Source organism: Argiope bruennichi, chromosome 3, assembly GCF_947563725.1.
Source record: "Argiope bruennichi chromosome 3, qqArgBrue1.1, whole genome shotgun sequence".
Classification (NCBI taxonomy): domain Eukaryota; kingdom Metazoa; phylum Arthropoda; class Arachnida; order Araneae; family Araneidae; genus Argiope; species Argiope bruennichi.
In genome coordinates this window covers 24,487,676-24,513,096 of record NC_079153.1, presented here as the reverse complement: position 1 = coordinate 24,513,096, position 25,421 = coordinate 24,487,676, and positions in this window count along the sequence as shown.

The following is a 25,421-nucleotide window of genomic DNA, read 5'->3' as shown; positions in this document are numbered from 1 at the left end:
CATTCTCGCATACTTTGCATACTTTCTAATTAACTTGTTGTGCCAGAGAACGCCTTGCATGGTACTGACCTACAATAATTACGAAATATTTTTTGGGTGAATTTAGCATTTTTTACTGAATTTATCGTGTCATCCTTGGCGATTTATTTGGCGATTAATCACTTGCATGCGTTAATAGTACACAAAAATCGAATTTGTTTCTAAAAGTATTTTTCTCAACTGATTGAAACAAAAATGTAATATAAAATTATACTTTTAGATACAAAATCCCATATCAAATTTGATATATTTAAGTTATTGGGTTTTTAAACTATCGCATTTTAAATTTCTGAAAGAACAGACCAAAAGTCTGTCAATACGCAGTTGGATTTGGCTCAAAATTCGATAGATGTCTAGACTATAGATATCGATTCTGAGTATCGAATTTTATGCATTTAGATCTTTTCATTTTATAATTATTGTGTTAACTTACATTTGAAATATAGACTTCTTATGAATGGAATTTATGTACAATTCTTTTATACAATTATATTCCTTTATTATTACAGTTCCGTTATACAATTTAAAAATTGGTGAATAGGACCAATGGCTCTAATTGATATGAGTCTTCAGTTTTATCAATTATTTTAAATATATAGAAAATTGATTTCACGATTTTTCGAAAATCGTACAACTAATGCTGGACAAGAAAGTTAGCAAATTGACCAATCATAGATAAAATATGCTTTTAGAATATAACAGAAATACGTATATTATTATAGCAATATGTATATTTTTGTAATATATAATTGAGGAAAGTTTTGCATCAAAATCGCGAATTTAGCTGCCCATTTTGGCCTCAAGGACAGCAGTTAAAAAATTTAAAGCAATAAAACTGTCAAACAGTGTTAAAAAGGCAGAGAGAATCTGTCACTATTTAAAACTATCAATTGCTATTTTTTTTTCTGCTCAATGTGTTCTCCTTAATTGAGCATGACTTTGTCTCGTGCCTTAAAAAAAACAACTTTTGATTGATTAAAAAACGGTTTGAAACAACCCAGGTGAAAAAGAAACTTTCCTTCTTGTTCGAAATGAATTGAAGTTGTCACGGGTCAGCTTCAGGGAAAATTCAGATCTGCTTTTTTCGCTTTTTTCTTATGATTCCCATGGCAGAAGAGTCTAATTTGTGGCAAATACACTCCCTGAACTCTTTCGTGTGGTGAACAATTAAGGTTTTTCAAAAACAAACAATCTTATCACAAAGAGAGCGGAGAATTACTCTTTGTTTTTTTAGCATGAAGTTAACAAGTTGGCATAGTATCTGGAAATGGCATTGTGAGAAAATACATAGTAAAGAAATCGTGTTAAAGCAGACAGTTACGCCTATTGGTTTTAAATTTGGCCAGTAGTAACTTTTTGGACATCAGCGGCTCACACTAAAAAACGATTTTTATAAATGCTAATTGATTCTTTAATTAAAAATCAATCGGGGGGTTTACATTTTTCCTCGATGTTTTAGCAACATATAAGTGCACAAAAATAATTTTCATATCACTTTAAAATTTAAATAATAAGTAGTACTTGTCTGTTGTGACGGTGATCAAAAAGTGCCTAGAAAAAATTTTGTCAATTTGGTGATTTTAATCGTCAAACCATACAGCATGCGATTCACACATTCAAAATTTTTCATAATGCACTTGAGTGTGTTTTTATAATTTGGCGAAATTTTTTCTTGGCAATTTTTTTTTCTTATGTAATATTTTTTTCTATTTTTTATGTTACTTTGAACTCAAAAGGTTTTAGTCAACGTCAATTTTCATGGCGCTTTAAAATTTATTGATTAGCCAATTTCAATAAGAACATTTTTAGTTAATATCAATTTTATTCTTAAGCAATATTTTCTCTATTTTTATATCACTTTAGAATTTAAAAAATGAGGTTTTAGTTAATGTAAAATTTATTGTTAGACAATACTTTCTCTATACCCACACCACTTTAAAATTCAAAAAAATATTTTTTATTTGATATCAGTTCCAATCTTATGCAGTATTTTCTCTTTAAATTAATTTTTAAGTTATTATTAGTTTTAATCTTGTGCTATGTTTTCTCTTTATTTATTCTATTTTAAAATTCGCAAAAAAAAAACACATTTTAAATTAATTTTATTCCGTTGCAGTATTTCTCTGATTTAAAAAAAATTCAAAAAAGAATATTTTCAAGTATAATTTACAAAAATATTTATCATTGTTTTAGTCACGGTTGATTCTAATGGGTGTAGCGAAGATATTCAAAACATTTTTATGAGCTTCTTATCATTATTATACAAAATAATTTCCAGAAAATAAAATGACTGTGTAGCAGTGAGCATTGGCTGTAATAGAACCTGGACCCTTGTGGTTCGCAGCCGTATGACAAGACCACAAGACAAAAGTAATTACTCGTGTCCCGTACCTGTTATCTGGCTTATATGCTTTCACCACAACTGAATAAAATCTAAAAGACATTACGGTAAAATATTCTGCTCAAAAGGAAGTTTTGGAAAATTTTATTGAATTTGGAGGAAAAATAATTGCTCAAAAATAAAATTGCTATCACAAAAAAAAATCATAATTTCATTTTAAAGTGATGAAAAAAAATTAAAAAGAAACAGGAAAGTGTTTCATTAAAATCATAAATACCTTTTTAAAATATAAATTAATTAAATATTCACTCCATGCAACTTGAACTGTTCGATTTGCCATTTTTTCTTCTTAAAAAAATTAATAATTTGAAAAATAAATTAATTAGTTATTTAAATCTCTTATTTATTTTTTTTCCAAATATGTGAAAATGCACAACACTATTTATTGAGCTTATATTGAATATTAATCTTAATCTCTACTTATAATAAAAAGTAATATGTGTGTGTGCGTGGTGGCTTTACGTCTTTTAAATCTTTTTGAAAATAAACAGGAAAATGAATTTCGCGATGAATCTGAGAAATTAATATAAATAATCCCTTAAGATATTGATTGCATAAATTAATTTTAAAAATATTCTTTTGTACAAGTAAAATTTCATTTCTAAATATTCTATTTTCTGTATTCATATTTTTAATTTCTAATAAACAAAGTATACAAAAAGAAAATATTGCAATTATCAACAACTTCGAACTCGAAATTTTGACATTTCAAACTTTTTTGAATCTCCCTATGTCTTTTTGACTGTGAGCGCGATAACTTAAAGCCACTCTGAGATAGACAGATGAAATTTGGTGTGTAACTTCCTCTCTGAAATTTTGAGCAAAATCCCTTCAGAAGAAGTCTGGGTTGAACCGGAGTTTAACCCCCTTCTTCGCCAAGTTGCGATAACGCGCAAAGCTGGTAACCACCATTGGTAAACCTATTATTTTTCACCTTTATTATGCGCCATGATTGGACATCTGCTCCCTCGCTATTGAACATTTCGCAAAACACGGTGCAAGACCGTTGTTAGCGAGTTGGCGATTTTTGAAAATTGCGCCAAGCAGGGAGTTAAACACCGGTCGTACTGAAGTCTGTCTATCTGGTGCAATAATTACAACACTTAGGTTCGAGTGATAAAAATCTTGTATACTGTTTTAAATTTAAAATGTCAATCAATATCACATTTTCTGCCAAATCCGATAAGGATAAATTTTTGCATCTAAAATACATTTTCGATTTTCTAGCTCTTGTATATTAAATAACGATTGATTGCCAAATATACCATGCTAGATTTAGTAAGAGAACTATATTCATACCAAAAAACAACTTTTTGAAAGTATTGTTTTGCCAATGTTATGCAATTCATATACAAGTACCGGTTTTCTTCATGATACTGCAAAATACCTTTTAATTAACCGGACACAAGCAAAAAGTCGCCAAATAATCAAGACTTGTGTCCAAAAAAATCGTCAGCAAAAAAAGATGTGGCATTAGGTTTCTCTACAAATTGGCGCTGGTCTTGGCGACGGTTGTTTTTTAGGCGCAGTTCTAAATTATTTGGCGACCTTCTATTTGCGCCCGGCTTATCGAAAATTAACCACAACTCTCCTATGCTCTCTGAAAATAAACGACCTTGCCCAAGGTTGACAATTTTAGGCGGGAAGAGGGATTAACGCCTTTATTACAAAGTGTACTAGAAAGTTATTAGAGAGCACTTCCTTAATTAAAAAAACATATTTGGCTTCAGCAAAAATGTTTTTATATTTGTTGAAATTCAATCACTTTAGTCTCATATTAAAACTCACATTTTAGGAAAAGATGTCAGAATTTTAGGTAAATGCAAAATTCATTGAAGAATTCATCAAACCTACTAAAATAGTATGTATTATATGATTATCAAAATTTGAAGCTTAGAATTATTTTACTGAAAAAGCCATTCAGGCCAAATTTTATGAAATATTTCATTGAAAATTTTAACGACCATAAATCCCAGTGAATCACCTAGTCACCAAAGGCGGCTTGTAATTAATATATTATGTCTTTGGCACCAAGTTAATATCACAAAATATTGCTGAAAATAGTTGACTATTTCTTTTCACGTTTTTTACCATACAGGACACATGGAATGACTAGTTTTCTTTGTTTCATTTCATCCTACATTTTCCAGTGATTGTACAAATAACACTCCAAAAACTTTTCCTACCTAGCAAATTTATTCGAGAAATAAAAAAATAAAATCGAATATGAACACCTGTTTTGCCATTTTCAGTTAGGAAATGCAAGAACACAAACAATTTACTTTTGAAAAATCATTCGCGTTTGCAAATACGTGTGGTAAAAGATGCATGAACAATAGTCAGTTACTTCTAAATAACTGTTTCGATATTTTTATTTTGGTATTTGAGTTGTTTTAGTGGTTCAGAACAACGCTTGCAGCAATCAATGGCTTCCGTGGAGGAATGCATGTTGTAAATAAGCGTCCAAGAAAAGAGATTATCAAAAAAAAACAAAAAAAACTCTGCTTTATCAGTGGGATGAATGCGCTCATTTCTTAAGAGACATTGGGAAATAGCTTTTATTTTTCTTTGATTTGGTCACTATCACTTAATATCCTATGATAATTGCTAATAAATAAGAATTATAAGTTAACTTATAATACATTTAAAATTATTCAATATTTTTAACACATAGTAAATTTCTTTTTCATTATTTTAATATTGTAATTAAGTATTATAATAATTCAAAAAAATTAAATTTCATGATTATTAATAAAATGTTTAATTTCACACATTATTTACAGAAAATTATTTTTGAATTTCCTAAATTAAATTTATATTTTATGCTTATATTTTAAACTGAAATTGAGCAGAAGGAATCAATATCGTTTCTTATTATTGGCAGATGATTAATTATTTCTCCAGTATTTAAACCAATATGTGACACTCTGTAAAAATTAAATTTTTTCAATTCATAAGATTAGTTGTGATTTACATGTGTGTGTGTGACCAATTAAATCACATTCCAAATTTCATTTTTCAGCACATTGCGATTTTGTGTAACTGGAAGTCACGAATAGGCAGATAGATCGATAGAATGTTAATATATGGTCCAAAATGTGATAAGCTATGGTTATATGCCAAATTTCATTCATCTAACGTTGCTTTTTTTAATTGCCGCCTTTGCACTTATATTGATAGCCAGACAATCTTATCAATGAAGAAGTTCATCCAACATCTGAAAAATAAATGTACAACTTAGTATAAAAAACACTTTTCAAATTTCATATGTCTAGTTCATTTTGTTTTTGAGTTATCTTGTCACAGACAAATATAATTATAAATATGCCTTTTACGGCTCAGAGTGATCTAAGCTCATAGAATTCTCAAGGTTGAATTTCAATTCATTGGGAAACGTGTTCAATATTTCGTATATAAGAACTTAAAATTAAAAACTCATTTTCTTAATGAACCTTAAAGATAAGTAATCAGAGTGACCTTTGATAAGGTAATGGACGTCTTTTTTTAATGTCTTCAGGATAAGCAATGAAATTACTTATGTTAACGGTGTATATTTTGATGTGACTGTATAATTAGTCAGCGAAAAAAAAAAACCACTCTCTGTGATTTCCTTATGGTCGATTAACGAATCGAGACAACCTATTTGCGCCCAGCTGACTCACGGTCCAAAGCGGCTCTTCTTCTTTATTTCTTTTAGATTCAACAAACAATCAAGTGGCTCGCCAAACCAAAAACCTCAGATCCTAGTCTGACATCTGTCTATAATTTGACTACGGTTGATATTTCTAATTTACAGAATCTCACTTTCTTGTTAAAGCCTGAAAGTTGCCAGCAATCACTGCTGAATAATTCAAGATGCACCACCAACTTAGATTGAGCCATGTCCAATATCCAAGAAGGATTCGTTTATTGATTCCTCATGGAATGTGAATCAGAAGACATTTCCCATTAAGTGGTGGGCCCGTTTTGCTTTAAATTGCTTTTAAATACAATCAATCAACCGAGTAAATAAGTGTGCAAAATGCTTGCAGAGCCATTAGCAGTTTGAAGATAGAAGATAGCAGTAGGGCATTGCACACAAACACACACATTGCAAGAAGCTACTTTACCTCTCAGATAATAAGCCATTCTGCTCTTGTTTCTTGGGGAAAATGCTGAGAAAAAGATGACTGCTTATTTTTCGACAGCCCATTTGTTCATCACAGATATGAGTGACGTACTTAACTACTATCAATGTACAGTCTATCAAAAAAATATTGGAAGACATTATAAGTTCACAGATTTTTATCATTATATTTTACTTAAATAATACTGTTAAGAACCTGCGATGCTGCTTCCCAGCATAGTGGGTTCCATAGGAGATCCCAGAGCATGGCGACAAACTTGGCGGTCATTTGGCGACTTGGCGACGAATTTGGTGAATTTGGCGCCAAAATAGATTATACCCAAAACATCGAGAATTTTCCCCATCCGTCCAGTAGGAACTGAGATACGCCTCCTGATTGGTTGAGAGGCTTCTAGCCCCGCCTCCTGAGATCTATAAAAGAAGCTGCAGCTGCCTGGGAGTGGGTGGTGGACCAGTGGAGTCGAAGAGTAGTCGGGATCGATAGTAAAGAACTGGCCTTCCAGAGATAAGCGGAACAGCGACGGACTGAAGCTACTGCTGAACTAAGCTGTGTGCTACTGTATGTAGTAGAGTCTGTTGTATGCTGCTGTTTATGCTGATTTGTATGCTGCTGTGTATGCTGTTGTATGCTGCACGTCTCGGCTGAAGATAATTGTCTTCTGTGCTGTATATAGCTGTCGTCTTTGTGCTGTCCTGTGTGTCTTCGTGTAAATAAACGTCGTTGTTTTATTTTCTACTGCCGCCTGGGGATTGAGCGTTCTTCACATTATATAACCCCACTATCCAAACGAACCCCGGAAATTTCGTAATCTATACTTATAATAAAGCTCAATGTGTGTGTGTGTGTGTGTGTGTGTGTTGGCGCTCTACAGGCCAGGTCATTTGACATACAGCTATCAAATTTGGTACATGTATACCTTAGAGGTCGGGAATGTGCACCTGGGGTCCCTTTTTTCGAAATTTTAATTAGAATTTTAATTATTAATTAAAAACTAACTTTCCCGCCAAAAAAATCTTCCATTTTCCCCACCGCCAACTTTTCCGCCAAAAAAATCTTCCATTTTCGGCAACGCCAAATGAGTAAGGCTTCCGGGTTTTTTTTCTCCCAACAGTAATGAGGCTAGGGTTAGTATTTTTCGGCGGATTATTTCAAACGATTCTGTTTATTTTCTTAATGCCTGATGCATTTAAAATTAAACATTGTTAATGAATCGATCCTTCAGATTCATTCTGAAGAACTTTTGAATAAAAATAAAACAGAATAAAGGAAATTGAAAATTTCTAATCCGCATAGCATTACCCCAACTGGCGTAGAAAAAAAATCACGTATTTGCGTTACGTAACTGGCGTTGAAAATTCACGCATGCGCTGTGTGTTCTGAATTCCGCATTGTGTTGACGAATTATTATCAACCGATGCGGACTGGATTTAAATTTCTTTTAGGTTCGTTGCAGGTTTTTGTAATTAAAATGTATTTATGTTAGTTATATATTTTTTGTATATGCTTATAGTTTTAAGTACATCGTTTTTTAAGTAGTTTTTTTTAAACCTGTTTTAAACCGTCTATTTTAAACGATTCGTTTCATTTTCTTAGTGTTTGATGCATTTAAAAGTAAACATTGTTAATGAATCGATCTGCTCATGATGAATCTAAGAAAATTTTGTTGACAAATTCTTGAGATAATACGTAAATTGAAAAGGATATTCTTTAGTGCCCATAAAGTTTAAACGCTGAGTGACTCTATTTTCATTAATCAGATTATAAAAAAATTCTTTGTTTCAGTAAAAAATATTATTATATTAATTGCAGATTAATTCTTTCCACTTTAATTTAAAACATAAATTCTACGGGTGCTAACAGAAAATTAGAGAGATACATATTACGTTATGACTGAAGGCCTTTATAATATTATGAGTGACTTATATGACTATCAAAATTTGAAGTTTTAAAATATTTTGATGAAGAAGCTATTAAAGTAGGAATTGCATAAAATATTTAAATATAAAAATTTTAACGAGCATTAAGATTGGCGAACCGGTTGGTCGACAAATTCTTGAGATATTACATAAATTAAGAAAGATATTTTTTAGTTCCCATAAGGTTTAAATGCTCAGTGACTCTGTTTTCGTTAATCATGTTATTAAAAAAATTAACATTTAATGACGAACACGAACACACTGATATTCACCGTTACTCTGATTAGATATTATAAAATCTGAATAGATAAACATAAACGTGTAAACAGCTGTGCGCCGGTTTCTATGGCAACACAGCTGGAAAGGGAAAAGAAGTTTCCGAAGAAAATTCACGCATGCGCATTGTTCTGATTGTTGTCATGACAACCACTTTCAACAGACGATTTAAATTATTTTTAGGTGAGTTACATGCTTTTGTAAGTAAATTGTATTTATGTTAGTTATATATTTTTTGTATATGCTTATAGTTTTAAGTACATCGTTTTTTAAGTAGTTTTTTTTAAAACCTGTTTTCAATGATTTAAATTATTTTTAGGTTAGTTGCATGCTTTTGTAATTAAATTGTATTTATGTTAGTTATATTTTTGTATATGCTTATAGTTTTAAGTACATCGTTTTTAAGTAGTTTTTTTAAACCTGTTTTAGATCGATTATTTTAAACGATTCATTTTATTTTCTTAGTGTTTAATGCATTTAAAATGAAATATTGTTCATTAATCGATCTGTTCATGATAAATCTGCGAAAATTTTGTTGACAAATTCTTGAGATATTACATAAATTAAGAAAGATATTCTTTAGTGCCCATAAAGTTTAAACGCTCAGTGACTCTATTATCAGTAATCATATTATTAAAAAAAATGCTTTGTTTCAGTAAAAAATATTATTATATTAATTGCAGATGAATCATTTACACTTTAATTTAAAGCATAAATTCTACGAGGGGTAACAGAAAATGAGAGAGATACATATCACGTTATGACTGAAGGCCTTTATAATATTATGAGTAAATTATATGACTATCAAAATTTGAAGTTTTAAAATATTTTGCTGAAGAATCTATTAAAGTTGGTATTGCATAAAATATTTAATTATTAAAATTTTAACGAACATTAAGATTGGCGAACCGGCTGGTCGCCAAAGGCGGCTAGTAATACAAATAAAACCAAAACGAAAAAGTAAATATTATTTTTATATATACAAATCATAATAATTCAAACAAAACTCGTATTAATGCAATTATGGTTATAATTGAAAATAAAAGAAATCAAGTAAAAACTCGTACTCAAAAAAAGTATTGGGACACACTTTCCAATAGATTAAAGGCAGTGCAAACTTAAAAGTTAATATCTTGTTGGGTCGCCCTTGATTTTTATGACCTCTCGTAGTCTATTTGGCATGGATTCGATCAATGTTTTGCAAAATGATTCGACGATTTTGGACCACTATTCGGCCAAATGGTTTCTTAAATCCTGCTAGTTAGAAATTTGTTGTTCATATAGTTTTTGCTGCAAATTATCCCACACATGCTCAATGGGATTAAGGTCTGGACTTTGTGCATGAGTCTTAATAACACTAGTACAGTGGTAGAAGACTCATAACTTGCAAATATCAACAGTATGTTTCGGGTCATTATTTGGTGCAATTTAAAATGTCTTGAGATACCTAGCTCTTTGTTTTAAATTTCACTTGAGAATGTCGGTAGACATATTTATTCATTGTACCATCAATAACAAATTTTTATCCGATTTTGAAGAAATTTGGCCAACGCGCACTTCAAGTGAATTAAAAAGTCGCTGTCAACTTTTAAAAGCCAAAAATGTAATTAAAATATAAGTAATTAAAAATTAAGCAAATGTATTGAAAGTTTCAATTATATTTTACGAAAATATCATCTCACAAAAATTATTTTTATACTACCTTAGCACTTAAAAATTACTTTTTTAATGGTATAAATTTCATTTTCATTGAATTTTTTCTCTATTTTTAATATTTCCTTAAAATTTATTTTGATACGCAATCTGTAACAATGCTTTTTTTATTACATTTAAATTCAAAAAAATTTTATTACGTCACTTTGAATTGCTTGAAAGAACTTTCTTTGGACATTAATTTCGAAAAGAACATTTATTATCATATAAGAGCAAGATGTTGCTTTGTTTGAGGTTTTTGAAGCCACAATATGCACGGTCAGAAAATTAACTATTTATCTCTTTTGAGGTATAAATCCTTCGCATTTAGGATTATTAGAATATGATAAAGAAGGATGTCACATTTGGTTACTCATCGCCAACAAAAATGTACAACTTGGCACTAATGTTGACCATGCATCCGATTCTCCTGCATGGCCAATAAAGGGAGGCAGGGTCTTAAGAAGTTATCGTCCGAAGAAGCACAAAGAAGTAAACGGGAATCAACACAAATAGGGTGTGTGTGTGTGTGTGTGTGTGTGTGTGTGTGTGTGTGTGTGTGTGTGTGTGTGTGTGTGTGTGTGTGTGTGTGTGTGTGTGTGTGTGTGTGTGTGTGTGTGTGTGTGAGAGAGAGAGAGCTTTTATTTCTTAACTTTTTAACCTGCGCGCACAGTATTTTAAAATAAACTGATTCCATTAAACAACTTGAAATTTTAATTAAATGCATACCCATATCAGTAGTTTAATAAATGGGAAAGAAATCAATGTTCGACGAACAGGCTGATCGCCAATAGCGGCTATATTCTAAATCTGAAACAGTGACGTATTGCTTTCCCCGCACCAAGGTCAATGACATCTGCATATAGTGACCGTTTAACGCTGTTCGAAAGGTCAAATAATAGGCACATAATTATATTAAAACCACTGAAAAAAAAAATTCCCCCTTACCAATCTCCTCTTGACTTCAAAATGACTCGTTAAAGCAAACTAGCAAGTTGTTCAACAATAATTTACTTTAATAGTCCCAACAATTAATTCACGTTCTCGAATGGATGAACTTTTAATGAAACGTCAAAAATAATGAAGAAATTAATGAAACGTTTATGAAAAATAAAATAATTAATGACGATTTTCCCTATGTAATATATAAATAAATAAATGCACATTAATCACATAACGTTTTTATAAATAAAATTCGCACCCGCTGTATGTCATTGACCGACTGATCGAACCACATTAATTTCAAAGCTAAAAAGGTGACAAAACATCATTTCGTTGGCATTTGAACCTAATACTAACAAATCAATATCTAAATCCAAATTCTCATGTTGGCATACTATTTTTAAATTAAATTGTATATTACTAATTAATAATTTCAATCTCTAAATCATAAAGAAGATGTCGATAAACGAGCTTTTCATGAAATATATTCGTGATATCGCTCACAAAGAGTAACCTTAACCACTTAACTGTTTTTGACGAGTATACTCGTCATGGAAAAAAAAATGCATTATGACAAATTTATTCAATGGCAATTATTATATTTATTACATAATTGTTTAATTATTATATTTATTACATAATTGTTTAATTATTATATTTATTACATAATTGTTTAATTATTATATTTATAATTAATTATTTATTATATTTATGTAATATATATATGTTTATGACAATTTAGATACGCACTTTCCGAAGAGGTCGAAACAGTCAACTGGTTAAATAAACTATTTTTAAAGTGTATAGAAGTGTAAACACTTTTTTTATGTTATTAAAATTATTTCTTGCATTGTTTTTTTTAATATAAAATAAACTTTCTAATTTTTTTTTAAATTTATGATTTAAAAATTAAAATCACTGAATAATGCTATTCAGTAGTAATAATATATTTGTATTTTATATTCTTATAATATCTTCTCCAATTGAACTGAATTAAAGTTATTATCTTGGATTAAGACAATAAAATAAAAAGTGGTAAGAAAGTTACATCTCAAGGGCCAGATAAGCACCGATTAAAGGTTCCATCCAATGATATAATATTGGATGGAACCTTTAATCGGTGCTACAGACCTGTCACAGATTTTAAATTAATAGTATAATAATTTCAAATAATTTTATAATTCAGGAATACCCAAACTTCTAAACATTTTGTTGCACCTTTTAGAAACCGAACCTATAATGCCCCACTCCATCTTCAGGATAATGAATTTAATCGGAGACGAACAGCAAACACTCTTCCCAAAAGAGATTTTATAGTCCAAAAGAAACTTTTGTGAAAAAAAAAGCATTTAAATTAAAAATTATTTTTACAATAAACATTTCTAATGTATAATTTGATGAAAATTTCAAGCCCCATCACATTCTTTCAAATTGTGGGACGATATAATATACATTCAAGATCTTTTGTGACTCACCAGAATTAGACTCGTGATCCCCAGTTTCAGAACTCAAATATAACCGGTCAACTAGGTTTGACCCAGATTAAGAGGAACTTTTAGAAGCGTAGTCATAGATTTAGTCATTTCGTTAATATTAAAGAATTTTTTTCCAATAATTGAATTTTTATTAAGGCCTCTAAAATTATATAGATACACCAGAGCTCTTTTAATATGCCCACTTTTAAAGAAGTTCGTTCAAAATTTCATTCTAGTTAGTATTTTGGACTTAGTTCCAGCAAGCAAATAAATCAATCGTGAATTACAACTAAACTGTTCCAAAGGTAATTAAAACAATAGACCTCTCAATACGAACTTTCAACAAAAATCCTTTGGGCATTTGATGACTTCTATATTGCTGAAAGCAAGTTGTATACAATGTTAAGTACGTCAAAAGGATTGAACCATTGTAACCTAAAGATGAGTTTCTATTTTTGGAGCCGAAAGATTTGAGGTTTGAAACCTGATTTCAACTAACACCCACCAATTATTTTAAATGTATTTACATCCCATTTGGAACAGTCTTCGAAATTTTGAACCGTCACCAAATGATGAAAACCCTTCCTCTCGAAGCTTCCATGTCACACCAGGACATTAATATCTGCTAAGTACATCTACACATTGGATCACTTTAAAACTAATTTCTAAGTTGAAATGTTCTCAAACTGGTACTGGTTCAGATGTTATCTTCATTATTTGAACATGGTTCAAAATTACAAGTTTTCCTAATATTGCACTCATTTTGCTTCATAATAAGGCTTAGATATAATTAAACTAAAATTAACTATCTAGAAGGGCTGTAAAAGTTGCAAGCTAATACTATGGTAGTATGGTACATTGGCTGCATGTCACATTAAATTTCCTAAACTCACAAACAGCATAATTATGTTCGTGAATTTTGAAATTGGTTTTTCATTATTTGAGCCATGTCGGCTGACTGCCTAATATTTTATCAACTGACTCATACAATTATTAAAATTCATTCACACCTTCCACAAAAATGAATACTAATCACTGTAATTCCAGAAAAGTCGTCTTTCTTTCCGTGGAAGAACTGAAATGAAAAGGGAGGGGAAAAGTTCGTTAATCATTTTTAAATTACAGCTCTGTGTGTGTTGAGTTTTAAGCCATTAAACCGAAGATACTTTCTTTTTTCTGCCTTTGAGGTCGAATGTCTGGGTGTTGAAATTGAGGATACTGGTATAAAGTAGCTCAGTATTTTAGCAAGCAATTAGTGGAAGCAACACAACTGTGTTATTAATTGGCAGACGTTGTCTGAAGATACGCGTCGTTTAAGTAATTACGTTTCGGTTCAGTTTCTATCCCCAAAAATGGTAGATTTAAGTTTCAAAAGCTGATTAGTTGGTATTGTTGAGGTTATAATTGACTCGGAATACTTATGATATTTTAACATGGTAATGATTGTAAGCTGCATACTATTTGTAAAATACGTCATGTGACATACATGATGAACCAGAGGTTGCGGTTTTCCCAAAACTTTCTCGCAGATTCTCCAATTAAGGTCTTATTCTTCTTCCCTTCCATAAAATTATGGAATTTGTAGCCTTATTAACTTTGATAGGCTACAAATGCTTTGTATGACCTTAGCGAACACATATGTAACCTTTAGTTGTTAAAACAGTGTACCAAATTTTATTCATCTAGTTCTCATCGTTTTGTAATAATCGTGTTAGCTTATATTTGGACAGAGTGGTAGATTTCATCCAAAATTTTATATAAATATATAAATTAAGAGTCGAGGTCATATGCAAATTTCATCTATCTAGCTCAAAGGATATATGAATTGTTGTGTTTACAGAGACACAAAATAAGAAAATGTGTTTTTCTGTCTCAATAAAACTTGAAACATAGAGATTCGTCAAAATATCAATTTTGAATTTTTTGATTGTTGCAATATTGTCTCTTTATATACTTCGGACACCTGAAAGTAAAATTGGTGGGGGAAAAAAATTACATCATCTTTTTTTCTATTTGTATCGAAACTTCCATATATTGAATATAATGTTTATGTTTCATTATAAAAATTATATGCATTTTTTGGAATCGTACATATAATGTTTATGCTTTATTATAAAAATTATATGTATTAATCCAAAATAATACATATAATGTTTATGCTTTATTATAAAAATTATATGTATTAATACAAAATAATACATATAATGTTTGTTTCATTATAAAATTTATATTCATTTTTTGGAATATTACATATAATGTTTATGTTTTATTATAAAAATTATATGTATTAATCCAAAATAATACATATAATGTTTATGCTTTATTATAAAAAATATATGTATTAATACAAAACAATGCATATAATGTTTGTTTCATTATAAAAATTATATGCATTTTTTGGAATAGTACATATAATGTTTATGCTTTATTATAAAAATTATATGTATTGTTCCAAAATAATACATATAATGTTTATGTTTCATTAAAAAAATTATATGTATTGTTTCAAAATAATACATATAATGTTTATGTTTCATTAAAAAAATTATATGTATTGTTCCAAAATAATACATATAATATTTATGCTTCATTTTAAAAATTATCTGTATTATTCCAAAATAATACATATAATTTTTATGTTTCATTTTAAAAATTATATGCATTATTCCAAAATTGTACATATAATGTTTATGTTTCTATATAAAAAATAATATATATTATTTCAAAATAATACACAATTTTTAATGTTATTACTCATTTCAAAATAATACATATAAGTTTTAGTTTTTTTTTTAATTAAATCATATTTTCTTCAGACTTTAAATACATTTTTTATGAAAAAACATTTTTCTTCGTACAAAACCATAAAAGTTAATATTTTTCCCAACAAAATCTGAAATATTTTTAATCCTCGAAAGACTGACTTTAAGAAGTACTTATTAACATAAAAGTAGCCCACTGACAATGTGTATTGAATCAAATGAACTTTCCTGGTTCGAATAAAATCCTCTATCGAAAGAATCCTACAGCAATATTTTTAAAAAGATTCGTTTTCGTCGATTATAATTCAGAGAGATTTACATTTCATGTTTAAAAAATAATAATCTCACTGAAAATATGAAATTTATAATAATCTAGAAGGAACTTGACGTTGTTTTGCGTACCAATTTTTTAAAGAATGAATGTAATTGTCCGTTCGTTGGTAGGATTAGATGAGGTCTGTTTAACGTATTTACTACGTTTATATTCTTAAGATTAGAGATTATATTTACGTGCGTTTCCTTGATTTCAAAGTTAAACAGTTTTTATTTTATTCTAAAGTTAATAAAATGTTTTGAAATAAATTCTTTGTTATTATTCAGTTTAAAGTATGTGGCTAAATTCGGAATCAGTTTCATTTTTGTTTTGCTTTTTTTAAATGATATGAAATAAATTTTTGAATTTTTTGTAAAAAAAATCAATTGAAAAAGCACTTATAAAAAAAACAATTGCAGTTAAAAATATTTTAAACTTGGAAAAAATGCGGGGTTTTTTTAAAGGCTAAAACGAGACTTAAAATAAAACAATCTAGTTCAGAAGTTTTTCAAATAATTGATTCAAAATTGTGCAAATAACTTAAGAAATTGTTCTAACTAGTTCAAGAACTAAGGAATAACATAAAAACTCTCTATCTAATCTTAAAATGTTAGCGTAATAACGACCTAATAAATTATTCTAAATTGTTTAATTTTTTTCGTATTAAGAAACATTAAACAATTGTACAATCTTTTTAAATGAATAGATGGTTTATTTTATAGTTCGGGAACTAAAAAAATATTAAGGAATTATTATACAAAATTTAAATTTTAAAAAAATATGCATTAATTTTTTATTTATGCAATTTTTTGACAGACGATTTATTAGTTTTAAAATCAAGAAGACAGCAGTTAAAAATAAAAATATAACATTTGGATGTAAAAATGCAAATTTAAAAATTCTTTTAATTTGCATAGTTTGTCCAAAAAATGAACACAAAAACAAATTGAAACGGATTTACAAAGGAAATTGTTCATGCATTAAGAATACCGGGCGCCAACATCCTGGAATAGGGGGAGCGTATCTTCCCCGTGATCTAGGAGTCGCGGGTTCGAGTCCCATTTCGGGTATGGTTGTTCCTCTGCTTTCTATCTGTGAGGAGTGTGAATGTGTCCCCCTGTAAAAAGGGGTTGTGCAAGCGAATGTGACGCGTAAGTAGCCAAGACGTACTCTTGGCCCTAGTTGGTGCTATTAAAAAGAGAGACGCTCTCTCGGCTTAAAATCACTAACTTTGTCAGTGGGCCTGTCTATGACAAGTGCCATTAGAACCAACCAACCAGAATATCAAGTAGTTCAGGGATTAAGACTATTAAATAAAATATTGCTTTGCTTTCATTTTTCTATCTTTGGTTTGTTTCAATTCCATTTTATGAGTGTTACTACTGATTATAATTGCTTTCTGGACTATTCTTCTGGTTTAAGATAATAGTCGAGATAATTAAAAAAATTCCAGTTTATTAGAAGTGGATTTAAGTAAATTGGGGTCTTACGCAGTACACACTTATAAGGTCGCGCTTTTAGTAAGATCATCAATTTAATTTCACATTTCTAAACATATTTAGATTAATAATTATCTTAAATAAATTACCAATTATCTATCTAAAATTAATAATTATCAAATATAAATATCTAAATTAATTGTTTATTTAAATTAAATCCTTTTTTATTAACTTCTCTTATACGAAACAGAGAAAAAGTATGGTAATCGTCAAACAAATTCGAGCTCGAGATTTTGTCCAATCTCCACGTTTTAGACCATCATAAATTCGAAAATTTAAATAGGTCTAAAAGGAGGATCGAATTAGGAAAATCGAATTTTTTGAAAATGTCCCTCTGCTTGTCTGTGACAAAGATAACTCAAAAACGATCTGAGCTAGAAGGAGGAAATTTGGTATACAGGCTTCAAATTTTATATCAAATTTTAAGCGAAATCCATTGAGAGGAAGTCCGTCTCTCCGGTTGTTCGAATATAAGGTAGCACGATAACAACAAAACGTGAAAAACTAGATTGTTTACTAGTACACAGGTTTAATATCTTTAGACGCCTAACAAATTTCGATAGAAAACCAACAAGGGGTTGATTGTCTGCCGTTTGTACATTCAGAAACACGTACACACGAAAACTCAAAAACGTAATGACTTAAATATATCAAATTTGGTATGTGTTTTTGTGGCTGACTACAAGTGTGGCTTTGTGTCATTTTTTTTTTTCAATCGCTTGGATAAAACGAGTTTAAAACACAAATTGGCCAAACACTTTTTACCGCATACCAGGGATAGTCGCCAAAAACTCGCCAAGGATGGCGAGTAAAAATGATAATTGAAGTAAAAATGAATAGATTCGGTAAAAATGATAAATTGACGCCAAAGGTTAATATTGTGTTACTATTGTAAACCAATGCTATGCAAGACTTTCACTGGAATAATATCTTTATTAGAAAGCATGCCAGAAATGTCGCAGAGACCACTCCCGTTGGTTTCATTATTTCATGAAAATATATGACTTTATCTGTTACGATTCTAGATTGCCCAACATCCACATTCGAATTCAATTGTATTGAAGCGAATGCTCCGTGTTTATAAGTATTCCTATAATTATATGAACGAAATAAAACTTACAGGAATCTAAGCGATTATAATCGATTAAATATTAATATTATCTTAATATTATATAATTCATAGAAATTGTATTTTTACAATCTGCCTCCAAAATACACATTTTGAGAATGATGTTCATCTGTGAACACGATAGCAAAAAAAAAAAATTTAAATTAAACACATAAAATTTTAATATATGAAATTTGTAGATTCCTTTCAAATTCAAGTGAAAGTCTGTCTGGCTGTCCATGAACATGCAAATAAGATAATTAGTAAGCGTGAAGGTCTAAATGTATAAGTTTTGTTACGTAGCTTTATCATCAAAACCATGGAACTGTGTCAAATATTGGACCAAAACCTTCATCTAGGCGAATGTATATCCGTGTGTACTGAACGACACAGCTCAAAAACATAAGATTCTCTGACCTAAGTTGTACATTTGTATAAAATTTTGGTTTCTATCAATTGAAAAATAAATTTCAAAAATATATATTGCTTTTCTTTAAAAACTTATATAACAGTGCTTTATTTATATTACTAGCCGCCTCTTTGGTGACCAGCCGGTGCACGTTTGCAAATTTTTAAACCCAATATACTCGAAAGTGAGTGAAATATCGATTGCATAGCTTTACCTTTGAAACAATTAAATAAAAATGCATAAAAAAGGACTTTTTACATGTTATCATGAATATTGACTGAATAAAGAACTAATTTTGAAATTTTGAAATCGATGTTCTTGTCTATTTCTGTACGCAATTCATATAAAGAAGTTAACAGCGAGTACTTCTAATTTTTTAATTCAGATTACTTCTTTCCAGAAACTTGAATCCTGATATTTATCTCGTATCAAAATTTGCAAGGTTGCTTTATTTCAGTTTTATTTTCTAGTAGCATTTTTCGATAGATAGTACATTTCGGAACATTTTTCTTTTTTTTTTTTTCTCATGAAAAAACAGGAATGCAAGTTATAAAAATAATACAAAATATAAATGCTGACCGTCAGATTAGACAGAAGAATCAAAAAATATCTTTTCAATTTATAAGTAATGAAGCAAACTATGAATCTCTTTGAACTGCCCAAGGTAAGAAAACGCTCATGCTCATTTGAATTCGGAAAAGCAAATTGTGGCGCCATCTATAGAGTAACTTTTAAAACATTCTTACAATGTGATGATTATGTTAACAGAGTAGGTATTAAAATTAGAAATTCTTCAATAATTTCATTTCACGCTATAATTATTAATTCATTTATGTGAATTGCAGTTTCATTAATTATTTTAATCTTATTTGATAAAAGAATATTTAAAGAATTAAATATTACAAATCATTTTTACACGAAATTCATTAAAACCAAACATGATAAAACGATGTAGAATTTTACTATATGACTTAATAATTTACATTTTATTTTCTTCTAGATTATTCAAAAAAGATAAAAATAAACCAATATAGGTTCCAAAGAATTCAGTTAAAATATTTTCCGCCTTCGGCTGAAAATATATTATATAAATATTCTGCTTTTGAAAAATGTTTCAAATTATATTTTTTTGTAATTAAAAAGGCATGAGAAATTAAGCAAACTGTTCCTATACTACAGTTTATATCAATATAAAGAAATATGGAACTCTGATATTCTTCAAAACAGATAGCCTACTCATAAGCAGGATCGTATTAATGTCCAAACATTAATAGAATAGGTATTGTTGGGGCGCCATCTATCAATTACAAATCATATAAAAATTACAATAAACCTTTTAACAAATTCCCCAGTTTGGCTTTCTTGCTCCAGTGCCGCTCATTGGATTTTGAGGCTCCCTTATACAGATAGATGCAAAGTGGATCTATCAGTAAATAAAAAAAAGAGACTTTTCAATCAAAAAATTAATTGAAAAAGAATTATATTAATTTAATTAAAAGAACGAAACATATACAACATTTATTCTCATTTAATAGACTTATTTATAACATATCTATATTTATATAAATGCAGTTCAAAAACAATGCATCCTTATTTCCTCTCATAAAGTAGTTTTGAATTGGAGTCTAAAATACATTTGGTTCGATCGAACATATTTATATTATTCACTTTTTTAAATTATCCATGTAGTTATAAATCAAAAAATTTTATGAATTTATATACTCGGAGTTATTATTATTATGTGATTATTAACATATAATGTGCATACGTCTAAGTTAAATTTTCCCTCCTTTCTTGCCTCCAATTTTTTAAAAATTTGTCTTTATGTTTCCTCTAAAATATTTTCATACCAATCGCAACGATTACTTAATTAAATCTTAAATCTAAGAAGAAAAAAATTTCAATTCATGATATTATAAGCATATATCGACTAATAATATTATTCGAAAAATAATCGAAGATTTTTGCAGTTTAGCATACTAATAAAAGTGTATAGTTTATATTAAATCTATTAAATTACACCGATACCGATTTCATTAAAAAAAAATCTCTTTTCGTCTGATTTTTGAGAAAAACGCATTTCTTCCAAATAATTGGAAATTTTTTTTTAGCCCAGAACTATACTTATAGGTCTAAAATAACGCAGTAAACTTCAGTCGTTTAATTTCAGAAATTTTTCTGAGTTCTGAAAAATATATTTTTCGGACTCGGTGGAGGTCTAAATCATGAAGATTCCTCAAAATCTCGAATTCGAATTTTTTGACGATTACAATACTTTCTCTATACTTCGTAAATAAGTAAAAATGTAGGAAGAAAATAATTTCAATATTGGCAAAAGCATGAGAGTGAAGTCAATGTTAGTAAGAAAGGATGGATATTTCAACTTGAAAAGAGGCATTGTTAAATTAATTTCTAAAAATTAATTAAAATTACAGCAATAATGATACAGAAATAAATTATTTTATGTAGTAATGTGCTTAAAAGTTATGGTGGAAAAAAGTAAAATAATTCAGCCCCTATTTCATTCTCTAGAACGTTATAGAAACTTTTTAATAGCATAGTAAATCCTTCTGAGTGCTAAAGAGCATGTGTATTAAATTTCGTTCAAATCCGTTAAGAGCTTTGAAACTGAAAAAGGTCTAAACAAACAAACGGATTTTCACTTTTATATACAGTTGAACACTTAGACCCTACATAGTTATTGATGGCTTAGATTGCAGTCAAAGTGATAGCGTAACACACTAAATGCTGTAAAATTAATTCTATAAGTATACAAGACTAACAAAAAAAAACAGCCCACACATTATTCATGTTGTTCTTTAATTTTAATTAGAAACTCGATACAAAATACAAGGTTGGAAAATATTGAATTTTTCATAATCTAGATTGAGTTTGCGAGAATTCATTGGATAAACCTTTCATATGAATAATATTAAGCAGAAGATTCAACACTGTATTGGATTGAATTTTTTAAATGTCCAAGTGTTTGCAGAGTTTCGTGGGCTGATGGTCGTTTCTCATCTCACTCCTCCTCCTCGCCATCTTTATCATGCTGTATGCCGAAGCAATTTTATCATGCCTCTTCGATTCATTCGTGCAAAGACAAGTTGCTCCTTCTGTAGTTTCTTAGTCGTCTCCTAATTTATGTTAATATTGAGCGAAACCTCATAATCTTCTTCAGAATGATCTATTGATTTTGCTATGAATCAGGGTTATTCACTTGATTTAGAGTAATAAAACCTCTTCTGAACCACCTAATTACCGAAACTGATCACTACAAGCGAATTATTGATCTCTAGAAGCAGCAGCTTTTCTATGTATTTAGATAGGGAAGATCCGTTCCTTATTATTTTGGTCAGTTACAGCAGATAGGTCGGCTTGATGGTTGGGTTGACGGGGCGCCAAGCCCCGGCAGGGGCTTATCCCCGGTAAGGAGAGACTTCACAGTGCTTTGCTGTCTATACTTTGCCGTGGCCGTCTTCGACGAAATTTGGAGATGACGAGTGTCAGGACTCATTGTGATTGTCTGATATTAGGGTGAGGGGGGGTACGCTGCCGTTGGGCTTAGTAAGTTTTTACTGCTTGTGAGCTAGAATTGGCTATTGAGATACTGTTTAATTTGAGTTTGAAAAAATAAAAGTTAGGAAGAAAAACTAAAGGGCTGAGATAAATTAAAGTAGTATATTACGGGGTCTTCTAGAGTTTGTAGATGGTTTATATTTAGGGATTTTAGCTATTGCTTCATTTTCATTCTTATCCATGTTTTTAAAGAAGTTAGTGGCTAGATTTTTAATGAATTTTTTAAGAGGGGGATAGTCTAGGCATAAGTACATATTTGTATTGGCATGTAGTATTTCATATTGCAGAAATTTCTAATTAAGTTATTTTGCTGGCGTTCAATAAGTCTAAGATTAGTCTTGGCAGCATATCCCCACACAGGGCAGGCATAAGTTAATACTGGACGCAAGTAGGCAGAGTAAATAAGCATTTTATTTTGTCTACTCATTTTGGAGTTTCGAGAAATTAAGGGATAAAATTTACGAGTTAGGTCTCGAAACTTTTTAGCTGTGTAAATAAAGTGGGGTTTCCAAGTTAATTTACTATCTAGAATAACGCCTAAATATTTGCATTCCTTAGACCACGGGACAGTTTGATTTTTAATTTTAACTGGGGAGAAATTCTTTTTACAGTTATTTTTATTAAAAACTATAGCTTCAGTTTTACTAGCATTTATTTCAATTTTCCATTCGACGAACCAGTCCTCAAGAGATTTAATATGTCGGTTTAAAGCTATGGTAATGAAATTTTGATTTTTGTTTCTAGCTAGTATTGCAGTGTCATCAGCGTACATGCACAACATAGTGTTAAATTGCTTGGGGATATCATTAATAAACAAGGAAAATAAAATTGGCCCTAGTTTAGATCCTTGAGGTGCACCTGCAAGAATAGATTTTACTTCCGAAAATTCATTGTTTATCTTGATTTTAAAGGATCTGTAACTGAGGTATGAAATTATAATTTTGATAAGGTGTGGGGGTATGTTGTAATTAATTAGCTTGTATATAAGACCATCTTGCCAAACTCTGTCAAAAGCTTTCTGAATGTCAAGGAAAACCGCTGCAGTTTTTTGTTTATTTTCAAAACCTTCCTCAATGAATTCTACTGCTCTAATTAATTGGTGGGTTGTAGATAGGTTACGGCGAAATCCAAATTGTTCAGGTGTTAATATATTATTTTCTTCTAGGTAATTATTTAATCTATTGAGAATTATCTGTTCAGCAATTTTGCTGACAGAGGAGAGTAGGGATATGGGTCTATAACTGCAGGGATCAGTTGGGTCTTTTCCTGGTTTTAATATGGGGATAACTGCAGCTGTTTTCCATGACATGGGAAAATATCCTAATTTGAGAATGCTATGAATTATATTAATTAAAAATTTTAGGTAATTGTCCGGAAGTGTTTTTAACATTTTGTTGTTAATACTGTCAAGGCCAGGGGCTTTTTTGATATTAAGTTTTTTAATATGATCCTTTAATTCATCAGTTGAGGGAGGGGGAATATCAATAAATTTTTGTGGCAATGAGTCGAGAAAGCCTTTGACTGTATTATTTTACATTATGTTCTGTGGTGAAACTGCTCAATTCATTAAGTTGAAATTGTTTCTCAAGGCTAGCCGCCAGGCAGTTTGCTTTTTCTTTATCAGTTATTGCAATACTAGCAGGGTCTTTAAGGGCCGGAATTTTTTGTTTTTTTACTTTTAAAAGTTTTGACAAGTTTCCAGATTGATCCGTCTTCTGTGTTAACACTAATTAATTTGTGTATAAATTCATTGCTTTGGATTTTATTGTTAAGTTTTTCAATTTCCTTATTAATTTGGTTCATTAGTCTCTTGAAGACTGGGTCTCTGGTTTTTTGAAAATTTTTCCTGGCAAAGTTCCTGTCCCTGATTAGGTCTCTAATTTTAGGGTCAATAAAATTTTGACTATTTATAAGGGAGGTGAAGGCTAGATTTTTTGCATTAATAATTTGCGATTCGAAGATGTTTACAAAATGGTCAAGTTTATCTGGGTTTGTAAATTCATCAATGTTTGGGGTTTCTGATTGACTGAGGGTTAATTTAAATTATTCCAGTTTGTTTTAAATTTATTAAGATTATTGGGCAGAGAATATTTAAAGAAAAAATTTAATAAGATGAGATTATGGTCAGAGCTAAGTTCAGGTAAGGAGTGAATTTCATATGGGTACAGGAAGTCTTTAATTAAGGTGAGGTCTATTGTATTGGCTGACTGAGGCCCAAATCTAGTGGGGGTGGACGGTGCTATAATGTCTAATCCGGCCTGAAGGGCGAATGATTTTAGGGAATTACCTTTTGGGCAGTTACGCTTACAATCCCAGCTAACGTGGTGAGCGTTAAAGTCTCCGCAAATTATTTGATTAGGTCCTGTTTGCATCAGATTTTCGATGTCGAAAATAAAATTGGAATTATCTGCACTAGGGGGGATATAAATAGAGATTAAGGTTATTGGATCTTGATTTTTAAAATTTAATTTTACCACGCTAGCTTCTACATGTTGTAGTAAAGGTGGGGAGACCTCACTGTGAGGTAAACCATTTTTAATTAAAATTGCAGTACCGCCGCCAGCCTGGTTAGCTCTGTAACTGTAATATGAGAAATAGTTTGCCAGGAAAATTTTTCTTTGTGGTCTAAGGTGGGTTTCTTGCAGTAGGATTACATCGGGGTTATACTTATTTACAAAATTACGAAGGTCAATTATTTTATTGTTAATGCCATTTGCGTTCCAATAGACTATGCGAAGGCTATTGCAGGAGAAAACTAGTTAATGACAGGTTGACTTGGGTTATCGAATGCCTTCACGAGTATATCCAGTTTTTCCATAACAGTGTTTGCGGTTTTTAGTTTTTTAAGCTGTGAAAAGAGTAAAGGGTACTCGGTCGTTAGCT